The sequence below is a fragment of the Ailuropoda melanoleuca genome, chromosome 9 (genome assembly GCF_002007445.2).
Source record: "Ailuropoda melanoleuca isolate Jingjing chromosome 9, ASM200744v2, whole genome shotgun sequence".
NCBI lineage: Eukaryota > Metazoa > Chordata > Mammalia > Carnivora > Ursidae > Ailuropoda > Ailuropoda melanoleuca.
The window spans coordinates 52,033,359-52,052,418 of NC_048226.1; the positions used below are offsets into that span (position 1 = coordinate 52,033,359).

At 41.6% G+C, this 19,060-nt stretch overlaps 1 protein-coding gene across 4 annotated transcripts in view; it reads right to left on the minus strand.

Moving 5' to 3' along the window:
- Positions 1-19,054, minus strand: part of PAG1 (phosphoprotein membrane anchor with glycosphingolipid microdomains 1) — a 140,221-nt gene extending 121,167 nt beyond the window's left edge. For all 4 annotated transcript variants that reach the window (XM_034668239.1, XM_034668242.1, XM_034668238.1 and 1 more), the window contains exon 1: positions 18,795-19,054. The gene's annotated coding sequence lies outside the window, so the exon portion shown is untranslated. The remainder of the gene's footprint in view (positions 1-18,794) is intronic.
- Positions 19,055-19,060: the final 6 nt, after the last annotated feature.

The following is a 19,060-nucleotide window of genomic DNA, read 5'->3' on the forward strand; positions in this document are numbered from 1 at the left end:
CAGTTCACAATTGCAGTCTAGTGGAGAGAATGCTACCCTACGGCTTGCGGCTTACAGAGGTCCTCCGCTCAGTCTACTGCAGGGGGAACAGGGCAGAGCAGGCGCGGTGCGGGTGGCGGGGGGGAACCTTGCTCTGGGAAAAATTTTTTTTGTCCTTTTGCCCACACTCTTCTTCTCTACATGTTCCCCTGGGACGGGGGCTTTTATGAGCTGTGTTTCCCCAAAATTCATACACCGAAGTTCTAACCCCCAGGACCTTAGAATGTGAGATAGGACCTTTAAGGAGGTAATTAAGTTAAAAATGAAGTCATTAGGGTGGGCTCTAATCCAATATGACATGTGTCCTTATATGAAGAGATTAGGACACGCAGAGACACACCAGGGGCACCCACGCACAGAGGGATGATGATGTGAAGAGGCAGCAAAAGGACGGCCATCTGCAAACCAAGGAGAGAGGGAGGACAGGGGCCTTGGGAGAAACAGAACCTGCCGATGCACTGGTCTTAGACGCCCCGTCTCCAGAGCTGTGCAAAAATAAATTTCTGTGGTTAAGGCCACTGTGTCTGTGGTATTTATTATGGGAGCCCTAGCAAACTAATACAGGATGCTGCTTAAAAGTCAGGCCAACATACACTTTATTATGAAATTAAATCTTCCAGATAAATACATGCAATACCCTATTAACAGAAGAAAATAAAGCTGGAAACTTCCTCACACTTTCATATGAGGGCAGGCAGGTAATTCATGTAAGTAAATGTGCTTTCAAGCTAGCTTTTAAACAAGAGTTCCAATCATCAGCGGACTTTTCACTCAGCAACCCTCCTCCACTTCTTCAACTCTCAGTTCAAGAGCCACTTAAGAAATAAATGATTCATGGCAACTGAAAGCATGATAATTTTCGGTGCGGCATAATGGTTGGGTTTCTAGGTCTATGGGTAATTCAAAAAAAAAAAAAAGCTACCCCTTAACCCTCTTAACTTCTTTTATAGAAAAAAGGCAAAAAGACCCCCAGATAGACCTATAAAGATCAAATCTCTCCTTTGCAATATATATTTCTTCCGAGGGCTTAAAATTCTACATTTAAGAATCAAAATTAATGGGCACCTGGGTGGCTCAGTCAGTTGAGCATCTGATTCTTGATCTCAGCTCAGGTCTTGATCTCAGGATCGTGAGTTCAAAGCCTGTGTTGGGCTCCACACTGGCCATGGAGAGGGAAGAAAGGGAAGGAAGGAAGGAAGGAAATTTTTCCTTTAGAAAAAAAAGCAAGTTAAAAAATGAACATTTCTGGTTCTATCCGAAGATGGGATGTATTGAGTCTTGGATTTGAGAGAAGGATCCTGTTCATTCATAAGACACATTAACCTGCAAAGTTTTCTGAATTTTGCAGGGCCAAAATTCCCATTTTCACACAGGCAGGGCTCTCTATAAAAAGGGGCAGATTGCTTTGCCAGTCATGACACGCACCAGTGGTGTCACCTTGGGCCTGATGCTTCATCACACTGACCCTGTTTCCTAATCTGTAATCTGCGGAAAACACACTTCTCTTACAGAGTTGTTGAGAGAATTAAATTGGATACTCAAGCAATAGCACAGTCTGTAAATACAATATTTCTCAAAAACTGGTCCACAGACTCCACACATCAGACACCTGGAAGCTTAATGAAATCTTGGGTCCCACTCCATATCACTAGACCATGATGAGGTGTGGAAATAGGCATTTTTTAAAAAAGATTTTATTGATTTATGTGTGTGTGAGAGAGAGAGAGAGAGAACGCGCAGGAATGCACAAGAGGGGGCAGGGGCAGAGGGAGACACAGACTCGCCGTGAGCAGGGAATCCAATGCAGGGCTTGCTCCCAGGACCCCAAGACCAAGTTCTGAGCCAAAGGCAGACGCTTAACCAACTGAGCCACCCAGGCACCTCTGGAACTTAGCATTTTTACAAGCATTTTAAAAGTGAATTAAGGCTCATGTTCTCAACAGGCTGAAAGACTCAGGCTGGGTCTGGACGGGGCACAGAGGAGGAACCCGAGATCAGCCTCTTGGCATCCAGCTGGCATGCTGCCTATTCTGTTCTCAGCAGGTACCCTTGGTTCCAGGATGTGGGCTCCAGCCTGGGGCCCCACCATCCCTGTCTCTGATTCCGGTTCACCTTCTGTCCCACTCCAAAGTGATCTTCCTAAACTACAAACCTGGCCATGCTGTTCCCTGCTGCAGCGCACCCAGCTGCAACTCTGCCGTACCCATCCCTTCGGACTGCCTGGGTCTGCTCTGCCCGAGCTGGTCTCTGAATTCCCACCAGCCCTGGTTGTTTCCTTCACAATGCAGCTTTCATTTCATCTTCTCGAGGCGGCTCTCCCCAGTTGCCCAGTCATTCCTAATAACATAAATACATTTTACTTCTCTGCCCAGAACCTAATACCTACTGATATTCAACATCAGAACAGGTAGCTTGTTGGCTGCTCTATCCATTATCATGGTGCCCAGCACACAGTAGGAACTCAATCAACGTATGCTGAATAGATGAACACATTAACGAATTACTGGCCTGCACTGATGCCAGCCTTGGCGAGGTTCTCACACTGGATGCATGAGGCTGACAGAAAAGTTCAATTGCTTACCACACAATAGGATGACCGTGGGGCAGAATTTTTTTTGTGCAGTATCTGTGGCTCAGGGGAAAGTATTAAATATAATTTCTGTAAACTGACCCCATTCTATTAAAGAAAGCTGGCATTTAAATCATTCCCATATCTTCCTAGTTGTTTGTGAAGTGAGGCATTTCTTCTTCTTTCCCCCCCACCACACAACTGGATTTTCTATAAATTTCACATGGGATGTCCTTAAAAGAGTTCGTTGTGTATACTTTTTATGAATACAAAAATCACCTCACTTAAATTTTCCTACTTACTGAAAAAAAAAAGTATTGTCTTTAAAACAAAATATCGCTTAACAACAAAACAGTCAGGTTCAGACAGTATCATAAATCTATTCATGTTATAACCGTTCTCAGCCCCTTTAGAAACTGTGGAACAATGGAGCCCCATCCACAGGCTCTTGTGTGCCGCTCTCTGGAAAACGGACAGGCATTCTGACCACAGAAAGTCTAGAGAAGAGGCTTTATAAACAAGGCTATCCAAATGCATTTCTGTCCAACTTCTGAATTCCTTATTGTGTAAGGAAGGATTTCAGAGAGCCACAGGTATAGTAAGAATAAAAGACAACGATGAATAGATGGCAGTTCAATTTTAGTAGTGACCTCCCCTCTCCCACTAATTCAGAAAAATTATATTCTCTACAGTCGTTTCCCAGCAAAGACCCTGCCGCCCATCTTTCTCACAAGGGAAAAACAAAGTGAAAATCTCTACCTCGGAACTTTAATTGGTTCTCCTCTGTGTGTCTTTATGGCAGTGAGTTTCAAACTAACAACAAATGAGGGAGGAGGGCACATGGCTTTGGTTTAGAGAGAGTGACAGAAAGGGAAAATGGAAATAGTAGGTTGCAAGGCAGGAGGCCATAGTTATGAAAGGAAAATAAGGCCCCTTGTGGCCAGCCTCATGAGGAGATAAGTACACACTTCACCTTCAATGGTTTCTGGCCTGCTGGGGGTACATGGCCGCCAGGGATTTACAGATGGGAATGCAGTCCAAGGGGGAGAAGCTGCCACACTGAGCCTGTGTAGGTGGCACTTAGAGAAACCCATTACCCCAAGCTGAAACTAAAAGTAAACAAAGGGACAAGGGAGTGTTGCCATTGTTTAATCTCTTCACATCTTTTTTCAACCTTCCCTCCCCCTCCTTCCACAGTGGTTTGTGACCTACAGCACCTGACAGGTATCCTGCCCTCTAAATGGGTGGTTCTAAGTGATGGCCGCATTACCTGGGGTGGGGCAGAAGGGAGGTGCCTTTCAAAAACCACCAAGGGCTGGGGCGCCTGGGTGGCTCAGTTGGTTGAGCAACCGACTTTTGATCTCAGCTCAGGTCCTGATCTCAGGGTCCGGAGTTCAAGCCTCGTGTTGGGCTCCACCCTGGGTGTGGACCACACTTTAAAAAAAAAAAACACACCACACAAAGGTCGAGACCCCCTAGAGCATGTTAATCAGAATTACTGGGGGGAGGCGACGGACATCACTAAGTATTACACCTCCCCAGGTAATGTTCTTACGCGGTCATTATGGTGAACCACTGCTCTAAAGGCAGCCAGACTTAAAGAGGGAGAAAGAGAAAGGTGAGACAGATCAGATGATCTGCCCCCAAAGAGGGGGGAAAACATCACCAGAACACAAAGGGGGGTGGTATTTAATGAGGAAGGGAATGTAGCGGTGACAATGTGAGGCCCCTGTGGGCTGTCAGCTCTTTAACAACAGGAAATGTGGTAATAAGAAGAAATGCTTGCAAACTCAGGAAGATTCTTGGCAAGAAAAGACAGGTGCAAAACCAAAGCAGGACAAGTTTAGCTCTTTAAAGTTGGGAGACAGGAGAGAAAGTGACACTTGTGAGGAGGCTCCGCTGGAGTAAGAGGTGGATGTGAACCAGGACACCGGAGAACGACGTCTGCGGATGGGAAAGGCGAGGGACGCACTTCCACTACCAAGGGCAATGATTCAACGTCTTTTCATGTTGATGGTTCGCCTTCAGAGGAAATGTTGGTATTACACTGAAGCAATGAAGAACTTTAAAAAAGAGGTAACAGTAGCAAAGTAACCCCTACTACATGCTTCTGAATGCCTATAGAAACATTGGCAATTACCTTATTCACTCAGCTGACTGTTAGCTCTCATTCATCTTCAAGAACTTACTACTTGATGATGGTCTTGAGTTCTCAAAAGGCAAATTTCTTCCGTGTCCCTACACACATGCAGTTTTTCCCCAAGGCTAGTATAATACTACACTCTGTTCTTTCCTCGAATTTACAGAAATTGGGTCCCCCTTGCTGGTAAATGGGTCCCACAGTCTGCAGTATGTTCTGCCTAAGTAACATTGCCATGGGAGCACGCATACTCACATGAAGCAAGAGCAAATTTTACACATGGATCGAAATATGCATTCACGTTCATAGCCACTTAGGAGTGCCATGGAAAATTAGTTAAACCCCAGTACCATACAGTTGTAATTTCCCGTGTACCACCACTGGAATCTGGAAATGAATAAAGATGTGAAATAAACAGATATGAAAATAAATACACATGAAAAGAAACTAACAAGGCTCGCTAAGTACCATTAGGCAAATTACATAAGATTATGCAGAATTCTTTAAAAATCCGAACAAGTCTGCAGTATCTCACTTTGTACTAGCATGTTACTCCCAAGTTGAGAACATTAGATACCGCACACTGTTTTCTTCATGTCTTTATCTCTCATCTCACTGCCCAAAGATTTTGGGATAGGTGTGAGGGTTACTTTGCATGAGTCCGGCACTACCTGCAGTGGTAGCTTCTATTGTTCCCTTTGGATTTTTCTCGAAGGATATCTTTTTGACCTCACAAAACTATCTTCATCTTCTGGGACCCTGGGCCCCAGGGGTTCTGGAGTAAATGAACACGGCCACAATCCAGGCCTATAATGGGGAGGTGAAACCACAAACCACAAGAGAATGTAGATCTGGGAGCCATAACACATCCATACCTGGCCTTCTTCCACCAAAATTGAACAGCTAACTTGGCATTTTGTCAAGTCTGATGGGAAGCTAATGATGTGAAAGCAAGATAAGTATACTCAGGGCTAAATGCTATGAAATGTGTGTGTGGCAGAGGGGATGGGAGGGTGGGAGTGGGAAAGAGGAAGGAACAGTTATTTGAGATGTAATATCCCGGGATACACTGAGCAAGTTCACAAAACTTTATCCACAATTCTGAAATGCAAATTTTCTGAAAACAGGGTTTCTTTGTTACTTTGCTACCAAATGAATTTACTCCAAAAACTGACCTGAACTGACATCAAATTATTTGGTCATCCTCTGTCTTCTTAAATGTGAATATTCATCCACTTTGCTACAGAAATTACGGTTTCCTGGGATCACAAGGAACTATTACATAACATACAGTACATAAACTATATTACCCTTCTAAAGATGAATTCTGAAAGTCACATGGCCCCAAAGGGATTGCTGACCCCCTACACAACTCTCCAGATAGGTGAATTCTCTGGATTTAATCCTTCTGTAGTTTCCCCACATCATGCAGTATTCATCTGACCTCAGTCAGCTTATCAATGATTTCAATGACATTATTTTAGTAGACTGAATCACAGGGAACAAAACTGGGCAAAGCTGAAAAACAGGCATACCCCGGACTCTTTGATGTAGCACATATGCTCCATTTAACATGCATGCTTATCTTCTCCTTTGCCACGTTTTTCACCTGATTAAACTGAGAACTCTGATAACAAAGTATACTCAAACCTGCACTGTAGCAGGGTGTGGCAACGGTAATAAGAAAAATATAAACATGATAACCTTCAAAAAGAAGTCAACAAACTACATTTTTACTTGTAAAAATTAAGATCCCAAACGAAATGTCCAGAGATATCCTAAAAGACAAATCTATAGAGACAGCGAGAAAAGAGAGACAGAAAGATGAGCACTGGTGGCCTGGGGTTGACCGTGGGAATACAGTGACCACAACAGGCACAAGGGATCTTTTTGGGGTGATGGAAAAGCCCTAAAATTGGAATGTGATGGTAGTTCCATAATTCTGTACATTTACTAAAGCCCAGTGACTTGTACACTTAAAACAGGAGACTTTCATGGCATGCAAATTATAACTCAAAGAAGATGTTAAAAAAGTTAAAAAGTTAAAAAGATGTCAATACCGCCCCTTCTTTCCTGTTATTTCAAATTAATATCAGTTGAAATGAAGAGAGAGAAAGGCAAAAAAGGGGACCTATTCCTCACTATCATGGGAAAATGAGAAATTTTACCCACAAGTGACTAATTTTACATCTGGCCAGAGAACATAAATTTCTTCTGGATAGTCCCTTATATTTAGCAACTAAAATCAAAATTATTTTTTAACATGTCATATATTCCTCTAAGTACAGCGTACATCACATTGAATAATAGTATTTTATTTGCCACTCATATTCAAACAGAGTATAAATTCCTGAGGGCTGGGACAATGTCACAGTTTGCCCTGTATTTTCAGGACCTTTAATGCTCAATAAATGATTATATTGATTGCAACAATTTCTTTCCAAGGACCGTCTATCACATTTCCATTTGCTTGAACAATAGAAAAAAAAGTAAACAGACATTCCCTACTTTATAGTTCAAGGTTTCTCAACTTCAGCACTATCGACATTTTGAGTCAAAGACTTTTTCCCCAAAGTGGGCTGTTTTGTGCACTGCAGAATGTAGGATGGCATCCCTGGTCTCTACCCGCTCATGCCAGTAGTGCCCCTCTCCCCAGTCATGACAACCGAAACTGTCTCCAGACATGGTCAAATGTCTCCTGCAGGACAAAGCCGCCCCCAGCTGAGAACCACAGCTCTCACCAAAAAGAGAGTAAGACAGATCAACCCAAACTAAACGCGGTCACATTTCAACAACGCCTTTTGTGTTATCATTTTCTGCAGTTAGTGAGAACATCAAGAAAGAAAAAGCGTATGACTAGGAAATGATGATTTTCTGACCACAGGCCTTGGCATATTATAGGGAGAAGAAAAGGAGAACATTCTTTTTATTCTCCCTGTAACTGTGGAGATGCGAAAGGCTTATTTTAATCCAAGGCTGACAGTTTTCAGGATATGTGGAGCTGTGAAAATACATAAGAGAAGGGTCCAAATGCCAAATGGCCCGTGGCTATAAAACAGTATAAAAGAAGCATGTTCATTGCCAGCACTGGGCTGTTTATTATGAATTGTATCTAGGAGAACAATTTTGAAAATGCTATTGAATATTTATTAAAAGAAGAGATCTATAATAATTCAGGTCCTGACATGCCACTATTAGCAAATCACTCAGCCAGTGGGAAAGGTTAAGAGCCGTGGTGGCAGAAGCCATTAAAGTAAGTGTAAGTTTTAACACTTTGGTGTTTTATTTTATTTTTCTCAACAACCATAGTGTTTAGTAATCCTGTTCTAAATATCCCAGGACAAAACCTGAAAAGCTGTTATCCATACTGTATGCCTTTTTTTTTTTTTTTTAAGATTTAAGTTGAGAGAGAGAGAGAGGGAAACTGAAAGAGAGTAGGAGCACAGGGAGGGGCAGAAGAGAAAGCAGGCTCCCCACTGAGCAAGGAGCCCCATGTGGAGCTTGATCCTAGGACCCTGAGATCATGACCTGCACCCAAGGCAGCCGCTTAACCGACTGAGCCACCCAGGTGCCCCCATACTGTATGCTTTTAATGAGACTCCAAAGTTTTGGAGGTCTTTTTGTTTTTTAGTTTTAATCCTATTTTGGAGATACTGAGCATTTCACATTGATGTTAAAGTTTAAGACACACATTTTGGGCAAAGTGACTATTACATAATGAAGGAAAGGGAAAATATTCTTAACATCATCCGAATATGTTTAAACATTTATGAAGAGTCATAATACTTCACTTGAAACATCTTTATTTTTTATTGAGAAAAATAAAGGCATATGCTTCTGACCTCAACACCAACAATTTGGGCACTACATATGACATTATTCTAGTTTTCAACCACTCCTGCATTTATCAATCTCTTATATAGAAGAAAAAGCTACAGTAGCCAATTACCTGTCAATTCCTAACATTTGAAAAGGAAGCATATCTTTTAAATTCTGTTTGTAATAATGTTTTTATTTTTCTCTGTGTGCCTATTGGTAAACATAAGCAGGTTTAGGACTTTTAATATTAAACATATAATTCCTAAATCCATGAAGAGAAAGAATATACATGATATGCGAAAACACTCTATTCAATCAAGCCCTAACTATACACATAATTATGGTATTCAAATTAGATTACTAATTTAGACATGTTCTATCATGTCAAAGTGTACACTAGCATAAAAATGTCTGAACAAAATTCAGTAGGAAGTAAAAAGAGGTAAAGAAAATTCAATTATTCTTTTCAGTAAATGAAAACTCCTGGTACGTAAAATTAAAATATAGACTCATGGGAAGATTAGTAGGAAATGCAGCTTAATTATTTATCTTGGTAGTGGGTAATAAATACAGTAGTGTCAAATCACCTCAGCAGAATACTAACATTGTGCCCTGGGTTATCGTATTTGCCTTTGGGTGAAATTGGGATACATGAGGCATGAAATGGCCAAATTAATTTTCATTTTCCTTCATCCGCATTTCCTCACCTATTATTATAAATACAAAATGCAATAAAATCATATATAAAATACCATATCACTTTACATTATTATCTAAATTTTGATATGCCTTTTCCATAACTTCTCAACTACACTGCACTAAAGCCACCAGAACACACCAAGCGTAACAGTAATTACTAGAAATAAGATAGGTGCCTAACATTTTCATAAAACTTTTTAAAATTTATAAATGTACGGTTATTTTTAAAAATCAGCACCATCAACAAAAGATTAACCCGCCAAATGTCGCAAAAGCATAAGCCCCTTTGGATTCTACTTTTCCTACTGAAGCTAAAATGTAAAATTGGCACTGTGAAGCTTGAAATTGAGATTTAAGGATAAGCACAGGTACCAGCATTTTGCTACTTGCTAGAAAATGCCTTCATCTGGAAACTGCCAGTTAGCAAGGTTCATAGACATTTTTTTGTGAAATAAAAAAGAATACAGCACCATAAACTTTTCAAACTGTCACAAAATTTCATGTTCTCATGATTCTACTATTCCTGTATGTTAATTGCTACTCTCCGATTTAAAGTAGCGAAATTAGGTAAATCATAATTTTAGAATATGAGGAGCCAAAACAGAAGTTGTACAAGTGAAGTAAACCCCTTAGATGTATCCTGCATCATTTTACACCGCTCCACTGCAAAACGCTCAAGACAACTGTTTTACTACTTTGGCATTAGACGGGCAACATCGTAGCTGCTTCGGCAAGATTAAGCAAGCTACATCATTTAATGCATTTGGAATACACAAGAATAATATTATAAAGGGAAAACCAATAGCTTAAATTTAATTTGGGTTTTATTTCACATGAACACACATGTACGCAGAGAACACTTCTCACATACAACCACCATTGCGACAACTGGACTGAATTTGTTGCAACAACAAATTTGCATTGCATCACAAGTACCAGGTTTAACTACAATAATTTTGCAGTTTAAAATACTCAATCTTTTTATTTTATAACTTCTTTTATGCTTCTTTTTAAGCTTTTAAGATAATGAAAGAAAATGATGCTCATTTTGTGAAGAAAGATTTTCCCCCAGTCTACCTTAATTACATGCATTTGCATAAATAACCTCTGGCCCATCAAATACAGACCATAGCCAATACAGTTTCTACTGTTGGTGCTTTGAGCAGACTAATAAAAACAATCTCTGAAACGTCCCACCCTCTAATCTTTCTTTAGTAGCTATTCACGAAGACACAGGCAAGAACCTGGAATGTGAAGTCAGAACACCTGGGTTTGGGTCCTAGGATCTGCGCCATTTATTAGCTGTGTTACCTCCACCCATTATCTGAACCCTGCATCTTGGTTCTTTCATCTCTATAATTGGAGTAATTCTGCCTTTAGGTCAAAATTAAAGCCAAAATGGGTGAGGGCTAACATGTATGATATAAACTAAAATACACGGTCATGGTTTCCATCATCCCCAAATACTCTGGTTTGTCTATAATATAACGAGGCCTGTTTTTATGACAAGTGAAAATTAGAGGAAACTATACTCAACATATCTCAAATACACCAATTAGCCAAAAGATTCATTTATAACTATAAAAGGATTGGTTCAAAGGTCCAAACCCTCTTAGGATGCTATGACCACGATAAAAGCTTAGTTCTGTATACTGCTGAATAATACGCCATTTATCACTTTTCCTCCCAGGGCGTTCATTCATAGATACAACGAGACATGTCTGTTAGAAGAACCAAGCACTTCAACTACCGAGAGAGTGACTCTTTTTTCCTTCCCCCTTTCCCAAGTGCCCATGACCTGCTGTCAATGAAGGAGATAAATGAATGGAAAAGAAACATAAGAAAGGCAATTCTATGCCCTGTGCAGCTTCAGATCCAGGATCATGTTTTTTCATGATTTTATTTCTTTTGTCTTCACCCTTATCCGTTGCACCCACTTTCCAGATGGTAGGCCCTCAAGTTTATCGACAAAACAGAAAGCTGTATGAGAAACAGCCACCAACATCTGCATAGATACAAGCAAGCGAACAGGCAGACCATACCCTCTGCTCGCTGCTTTCTTCTATGTCATTCCTTTTGTTACACAGCCCCCATTCCATCACGCACCTCATTTTGCTTTGCCTCGGGCTTCTGCCACTTTGTGTCCAAGCACTTGTCAAAAACTTCCCTCACTGAATCTCACTAGCCCATCTCCTTTTCTTCCACCTGCCACTTAGGCCCTAATCTGTTTTTGTTTTTTTTCCCCACTCCACGTGTTCTCCCAGGCAGATCACCACCACCTCAACAACAATGTGAAACACACAGAAGATGTGCAAGCTTTTATTTTCAGCTCAGCCTCTGTCTTGAATTCCGGAACCACAGGCCGGTACAACGGTCAATTGAATCTCTATCCCTGAATGAGCCTCTGGCACCTCACATGACATAAACTCACCAATCAGTTCGTCAGCTTCCCCTGCAGTCTGCACCATCCTCTGTATTCCTGATCATGACCAATGGCACCTCTTTCCATTCAGTCACCCAAGCCAGAGACCTGGGAGTCATCCTCCAAGTCACCATCCCCTCCCTGCTTCTCATCCCTCCACCTTTCCCCACTGTTATCGGTATGAGTTCAGACCTTAAACCTGCACTAGGATTCATTCAACATTTTGTTTTTTTATGGGGCTTCTGTGTCTGCCCCCCACCCCACACTCCCCATTCTTTACAAAACACCCAAAGTAATCATTCTAAAAGAACCACCTAGAGTGTCCAAATTCATCTGGACCAAGCATGCTCCCCATGACCCTTCCTAAACTGGCCCCAGCCTCCACTCCCCATCTCTGGCCTCATCTACAGCCCTCGATGTGCTCCAGCCACATGGCACATAGAACCAGCTGTGCTATAGACATGCCACCTGCTCTCTTTGGTACTTGCATTGCACTGTTCTCTCTGGGCCCTCTGTTCAGAACAATTTCTGTCAGCGCACCCCCATGCTCAGCTGCCTGGCCCCCTCTGACTTGCCTGCCAGACTCAGATTCAGCCCCTTGGAGTCAGGTATGCCTGACAGAGCCTAGCATCTTTTATGCTTCATACAGCTGCATCTTTTTCCCATCATTCTGCTGAGATTCTGGAGGGCAGTGCAAGGATTCTTCAGTTTGAGATTTCAACATCCAACAACACGCCTGGTATCCTATCAATATGTATCTGGTAAATGCATTAATGAGTAAATATCATTCCAACTCAGTCTGACTCAAACAAGGCCAAGCTGCTAGTGATTGATTATGTGTGAATTAGAGGTTCACAACTCTCCTTAGAAGGTGTCAGGGAAAAAATAATAAGGCCACAGTGGTTGCAACTCCCCAGTGCTGAATGCAGAGGTTGCAGTATTCTTGTGTACAACTGTGTTACAGCTTGGTTTTTCTTAATTTAAAAAGAAATCATTGTGTTGTGTGGTTTTATTGCTTCTAACTTATAACATGAGCGGCCTCTACATTAAATTTTCCCAATTGCTTCAGCATGTTCAACCCTAATGGGAATGACAGAGGAATGGGTACAATCAGGGGTGAAGGGCCGGAGTGAGCAGAAGCAATATTAACAGTAATGATCGAGTCACAAATGCAGTGAGACTAGATGCCCAAAGACCTACCTGATTACCTTTCATTAATTAGAGAATAAATCCACAGAAAGACTTACATATGCAACACTGGGAACCCTCTGAAGACTAGAATGACAGATGACAACAACGTTGACTTAGTCACACCTTCTGGGACTTTTACAAAATCAACTGAAGCTGATCACTTGCAAATGAATACGGGATATGGTATGTAGATATTGGGTCCTATGAAATTGTAGAGAAAGGTATAAAGCTGCTGCTGATCAATTTCAATTTTTTTTTTTAACTTGCCTACTCCATAAGGTTCATAGGGTTTCCAGTGCTCTGTATTTCAAGTAAAGGCCCTCCAGTCAGGCCAAAATTCCCTATCCTTTGCAATAGTGTCTATATTTAGAAAACTGAATTTTTCATAAGTTTTTAGTCACTCACAGGTTTAAAAATTATACAATCCTATAAAATTAAGGAAGGGGGAGTAGATGAAACATCAACACAATATGCCAAAATGTTACAACAACAAAAATAATAACTCAAAACCTAAGGAATATGAAGAACTTATTGAACAAATGCTGACTCCGATGTGAAATCAAGAAAAAATGGAGAAAGTAAGGTTCAGAGGAAGGGTTTTAAAAATACTACAAGTTGGTCATAAATTCTTTGTATTGTATATTTGGGCTAGAATTAGATTTTAATACAGGCATAGAAGATTTGATGCACTGTTCCTATTCTGAGACAACACACTTGACCCTTACTTGCTAGACATATGTATTCATTTAATTTACAAACCATAGTCTCACTGTGAATAGCATATGACACTGTTGCAGTGATCTTCATTACTGATACTTTTTTATAAACTTTTTTTTTTTAATCACCAGAGAAAATCTCAGGTTTCTGTACTTCCCCTTTCTTTAATGAGAGTGACACAAGTATGTGACCCAAACACAAATAAAGTTAATGTGCCTCTCCACTGGGTCCCATCATCAGTGGAAGGCTTTACACTTCCTATTGCACAATGCTAACATGTGGTTTTCTTTTCTAAGCTTGTTGTATGAACTAAGCTTAAGTTCTTCCTCCACAAACACATGGAGAGGATACTACCTATGTAGTCAATGCCAGATGCTGGTTATGGGCAAGAAGGTGGGCAATGGGCCTTCCCACCATCTCTCTAGCTCTATCCCATGGTCACTGTGGGAACCAAGTGAGATAGTATGGGGTTATTTTGAGAAGCACAATATAGGACACCTATGCAGCACAGCTGAATGATCATGAAGGCTCCAAAATTAGATGCAGAATATATTGTATGGAACCCAGGCCTTGTCAGACAACCGTGGGTTCCATTCTTAGCTCCAAAACTCACTAATGAGACCCTGGGCAGGTGCCCTGACCTTTCTAGGCCTCAGTTTCCACTTCTGAAAAACAGGATAATAAAGTAACTACCATATAAGGTCACCATGAGGATTAAAGTAAATACTGTATGTAAACTTCTTAGCATGGCAGCTGGCACATGGTAAGTGATGTGTGTTAACTATTCACTCCAATTCTTATCCAGAAGGCATGACTGATAAGGACTAGAAATGTGGCAGATAAATCATTCTGAGAGCTGTCCCCCGCCCCGATCTCCGCCCCTAGTCCTCAAATTCAGTAATGCCCCAGCCTTGAGGGACTGTCTCAGCCATGCTGAATATGAACTGCTTGCTTGTATAACCAGAAACTTGTATAATTCCCTGACACATCTCTCATGGCTGTATGAAGCAAGGTCTCTAGAAACAGAATCAGCTCCCAACTCCCCAAGCCAGAAGTGAAGATAAGTCAAAACAGTAGATATGACTAGAGAGAGGAAATGATCTTCATTCACTTTATCCATATTAAAATTACCTTGTGTTTCCTGTACATATATATTCTGACAGCAGGAGAAAGCTGATGTCAGAGAAGTTATTTGGAAATCTATAGGTGACTACAGATAAGCCAATAAATAGTTCACACAGATGAGAAATAAAACAGAGCTATATAAATTCTAAAGAATTAGTTAAAACTAAATTACGGACCCAGCTTAAGTCACGAAAGTGATCAAGGAAGACTTCAATTATAGAATAACCCAGAACAGAGGAGCATTTGAAATGTAAATATTGATTCAGTAGAAGGGAATATCTGTACTCTGACAAGGAGGGTTAAAACTGAACGAGAAGGGGGTGCCTGGGTGGCTCAGTAAGTTGAGCATCTGCTTTCAGCTCAGGTCATGATCCCAGGGTCCTGGGATGGAGCCCCGCATCAGGCTCCTTACTCAGTAGGGAGCCTGTTTCTCCTTCTCCCTCTGCCTGCTGCTCCCCCTGCTTGTGCTCTCTGTCAAATAAGTAAATAAATAAATATTTTAAAAAATGAAAAAAACTAAAGAGAAATAAAATTGAAGTAGAAGATACTTCAAAGATGTGAAGAGGCTGTTGATGGCAAGGGCTCTTTTCGGCACACTGTATCTGTGGGATTGTGTCCCAAGGCATACTGAGGCACTCTCCTGAAAGCTCATTCTCAGAAAGTTGGTTTTTTTAAAATGACATAATACTGACATATACAATTACATTAGTTTCAGGCGTACAACTTAATGATTTGATATATGCATACCGCAAAATGATTTCAGTAAGTCTAGTTAGCATCTGTCACCACACAGTTATGACTTGTGATGAGAACTTTTGAGACCTACTCTCTTAGCAACTATCAAATATGCAATATGGTATTATTAACTATGGTCACCATGCTGTACAGAGAGTCTTGATTTTTAAAAAAAGAAAGCCAACTTAGAACATCTGTCCCAAAGTACTTTTGGCGGTAGAATACATTAGCTAAGAGTTTACACCGGTCTACAAGCAGTCTGTGCCTTACATAGCAATTAGGTCTTAACAACCAGAAAATAGAATAAATATTTACCAGAGCCAGAACACTATGTACTATCTGGGTGATAACCTAGGAAGGCCACACACACACACACACACACACAAACACAGCATCTCAATCATTCCCAACCTCTGAAGTCAGGTGAGAAGTTCAACAGGCTATGGACCAGACTTTTAACAAAGTACTGCTCACAAAGGACCCTGGAAACCACTTCCCGTGACACTGGCATTAAGGCCTTAGAAGAAGCATGCTTATTTAATGTAAAATATAAATGATTTCCATTTCTGAATATACAGTAAAATGTGTGGGAAAGTACAAGGCCTTTCTCTTTCTCTCTCTGCCCCACGGTTGTTCTCCAGCTGGGACTGAATTCATGCTCGGGTATGATGCTCTTTGTGGACAGATGACAGCTGCCCATGCTGGTTTTCTAGGGTGTGTGTATCACTGCAACCACCTCTGCAGGCAGAAACAAACCACAGAGCACCATCCTCCAGTGTGAACAGTTACATACCATTTTCCCCCCCAATGATTCTCTGAATATATGCATGGGGAAGTAAAAAGCAATGGAATCCACTTGAAAGTGAAGGAGAAAACATACTTTACCAGCATACATACCCTGTGCTAGGCTAAGCAAGTTATTTAATAATAATTATGGTAATAATAATAACTCCCAGTCTTGGAGAACTATGTTGTGAGTGTTGTTAAGCACTTTGCATACTTTAATGCTTAACTTGCATTTCCTCATCTGTAAACTGAAGATAATAATGCACCTATTTTATTTTATTATTATGAGGATTAAAGAAGAATAGATAGAAAAAGCACTTTGCAAGTTGAGGCAGCAAGGTCAAAGGGAACAGGATTTGAAACAAACAGACATGGGTTAAAATCCCAACTCGGATTTGATCTCGCTGAGCTTCAGCTTCCTCATCTCCCAGGTGAAGAAGAAATGACCCACCTCAGTGAGGAATTGAGGGAGACAGTAAATTAAACCCCAGCTGGTCTGCATCACTAGAAAGTGTTTAATAAATGTTTATATCCTCTCTCCTGTTATACATGAGACCTGCTTCCATTAGCCTCCATCAGCAGCCATTCAATGTCCCTGGTACTCAAAGATGGGTTTCCTTTCATTGCAATAATAATTTTACCATTTTAATAGCTCAAAGGCTTTCATCTATGAACTCATTTAATTCTCATCATAATCCTGTGCAGTGGGTAATACTCTCATCCCCAGTTTACAGATGAAGGCACTGAGGCACAGAGTTTAGGTAACTTGCCCAGATCCAAACAGATGGTATGAGAGCCAGGAGCTTAGCTGTCTAGTCTACCCTCCTAACCACAATGCAACAGTGCTGATGGGGCGAGGGGTGAGTCTGTTTGAGGGTCCATGCTTGGATGTACTCTCTTCTAGACATAAGCAATGGGTGCTCTCACAAACAACAATGTGTTGCCTAACTTTTCAACTTCTGAAATAACATTTTTGTATTTTCCTAGGATTCTTTAAAAACCTATGATATGCTTTTAAATGTGGTGCCTATAACTAGCTCATCTTGTTCTATGTGTTGGAATACCATGAATAAAAGCACTTCTCTTTCTAAAGATTGCCTAGATAAATCTTACATTGAAACATACCTGTGACTTTGGGTTTAAATATTTATTACAAGTCCAAATTTAAATATATATATATATGTATATGTGTGTATGTATGTGTGTGTGTGTGAAGTCTTAATGCTGCTATGTTAAGCTAAAGACTTTGATACCAAATAATCTGAAAATTCTCCTAGTTTCTAATGCTCAGTCTTTACAGTCATAGCAATACCATATGTATTTCAAAGTATTCCTTTTACAAATTTAATTGACTCAAATATTAAACATCAATGATGATAATCTATTGCTCTACTTAAAAGGAATCTCTAGGGGACAGATGAAAAAGAAAGGTTATAGAATCCTATCCTTCAAAGTAGGACAGGACAGCTACCTATATAAATCACGCTCTTTATTTATTAAGATAATTAAGCCCATCAGTACACTTAACTTTCAGACTCAACAAATGTCTGGGATGAACAATTTCCACTTTTTTTAAAACAAAGGGGATGTGTTCAAAAAGGGCCCTCTGCAAGCTCTCTGCACAATGCATGCTATTTTAAAACATGATTTATGTGTCTAATTCCTGGAGCTGCCTTGAAAAATATACTGGGTTTTTCCTCACATGCTACCTATTAGGAGAAGACACTCCAATCTGAAGAGTGCACCCTGTTTCCGACTACAGGACGCTATATCATGTCAGCATTTTCATTAAATACTGTTCAAGCTGGACCTTAAACGAATGGAACGGAGAGCCACAGCTGCAGCCACTGCAGAAACTGATATCCCACCGGGAGGCTTATATAAGAGGCGCAGGACCGGCAGGGTGAAACCCAAGTGTCATCATCTGAATCCTATTTCTTTGAGACTTGCCCACATTCTTGAAATGTATGAAATCACATACAATGAACGGATTTCTCATTTTATTTGCCTTATGGCACAAAACGCCGTATTGACTTCCAAGTTGTTTTCTCCCTAAAGGACTGGGTTCCAATTAGGGAAACGTGGGCAACTTCTGCCTAGGGGAAGAGTAAAGTGGGATGCGCGGGAAGCCGAAGGGCTGGGAAGGAATGACTTAGCTCCCATCCCCAAAGACCTGTCGCACCCAGGAATATGACAGGAGTCACTCCCCGGAGGACTTAGGATAGAGGTAACAAGACCCTGTATGCACCCTCCACTGTCAAACACACAGTCAAGGAGCTCCGAACGTGCAATCAGCAGCAGGCTAAATGCCCTCGGAGCACCTGTCCTCTCACAGCACATTTCCAACTGGCACGTTCATCAGAGGCTGCTGCCAGCCCGCCCTGGAATGCCTCTCCCCGCGCGCCGTGTCCGCTTTTTCACACCCTGAACTCGCCGAGATGGAGCCCGGTTCCCAACAAGAGGGGCCACCACCAGCTTCCCACATGAAGATAATAAAAACGCACCTCCCCTCCCATGACTCCCTCCAACTTCAGAAACTACAGTCAACTTACCGGGACGCCGGAAACAGGGAGGCTTCCGAAGGGACCTCGCTCCGCGGCGCTCAACCCTGCCGGCCCCGCACTGCCCGGGCGGCGGCGGGTGCAAGGCTAGGCGCTGTCGCTCAGCACCAGCCGCCTCGCTCCGCCGTGCCGGGGGCCGGGCACTCGCCAGGGCGTACCGCCCCGCGGCGGCGGCTGCAGCGGCGACTGAGGCTGCACCCGGCCGCGCGGACCGAGAGCTGCAGATGCCACCGACCCCGGAGTGCGGCGCTCCTAGC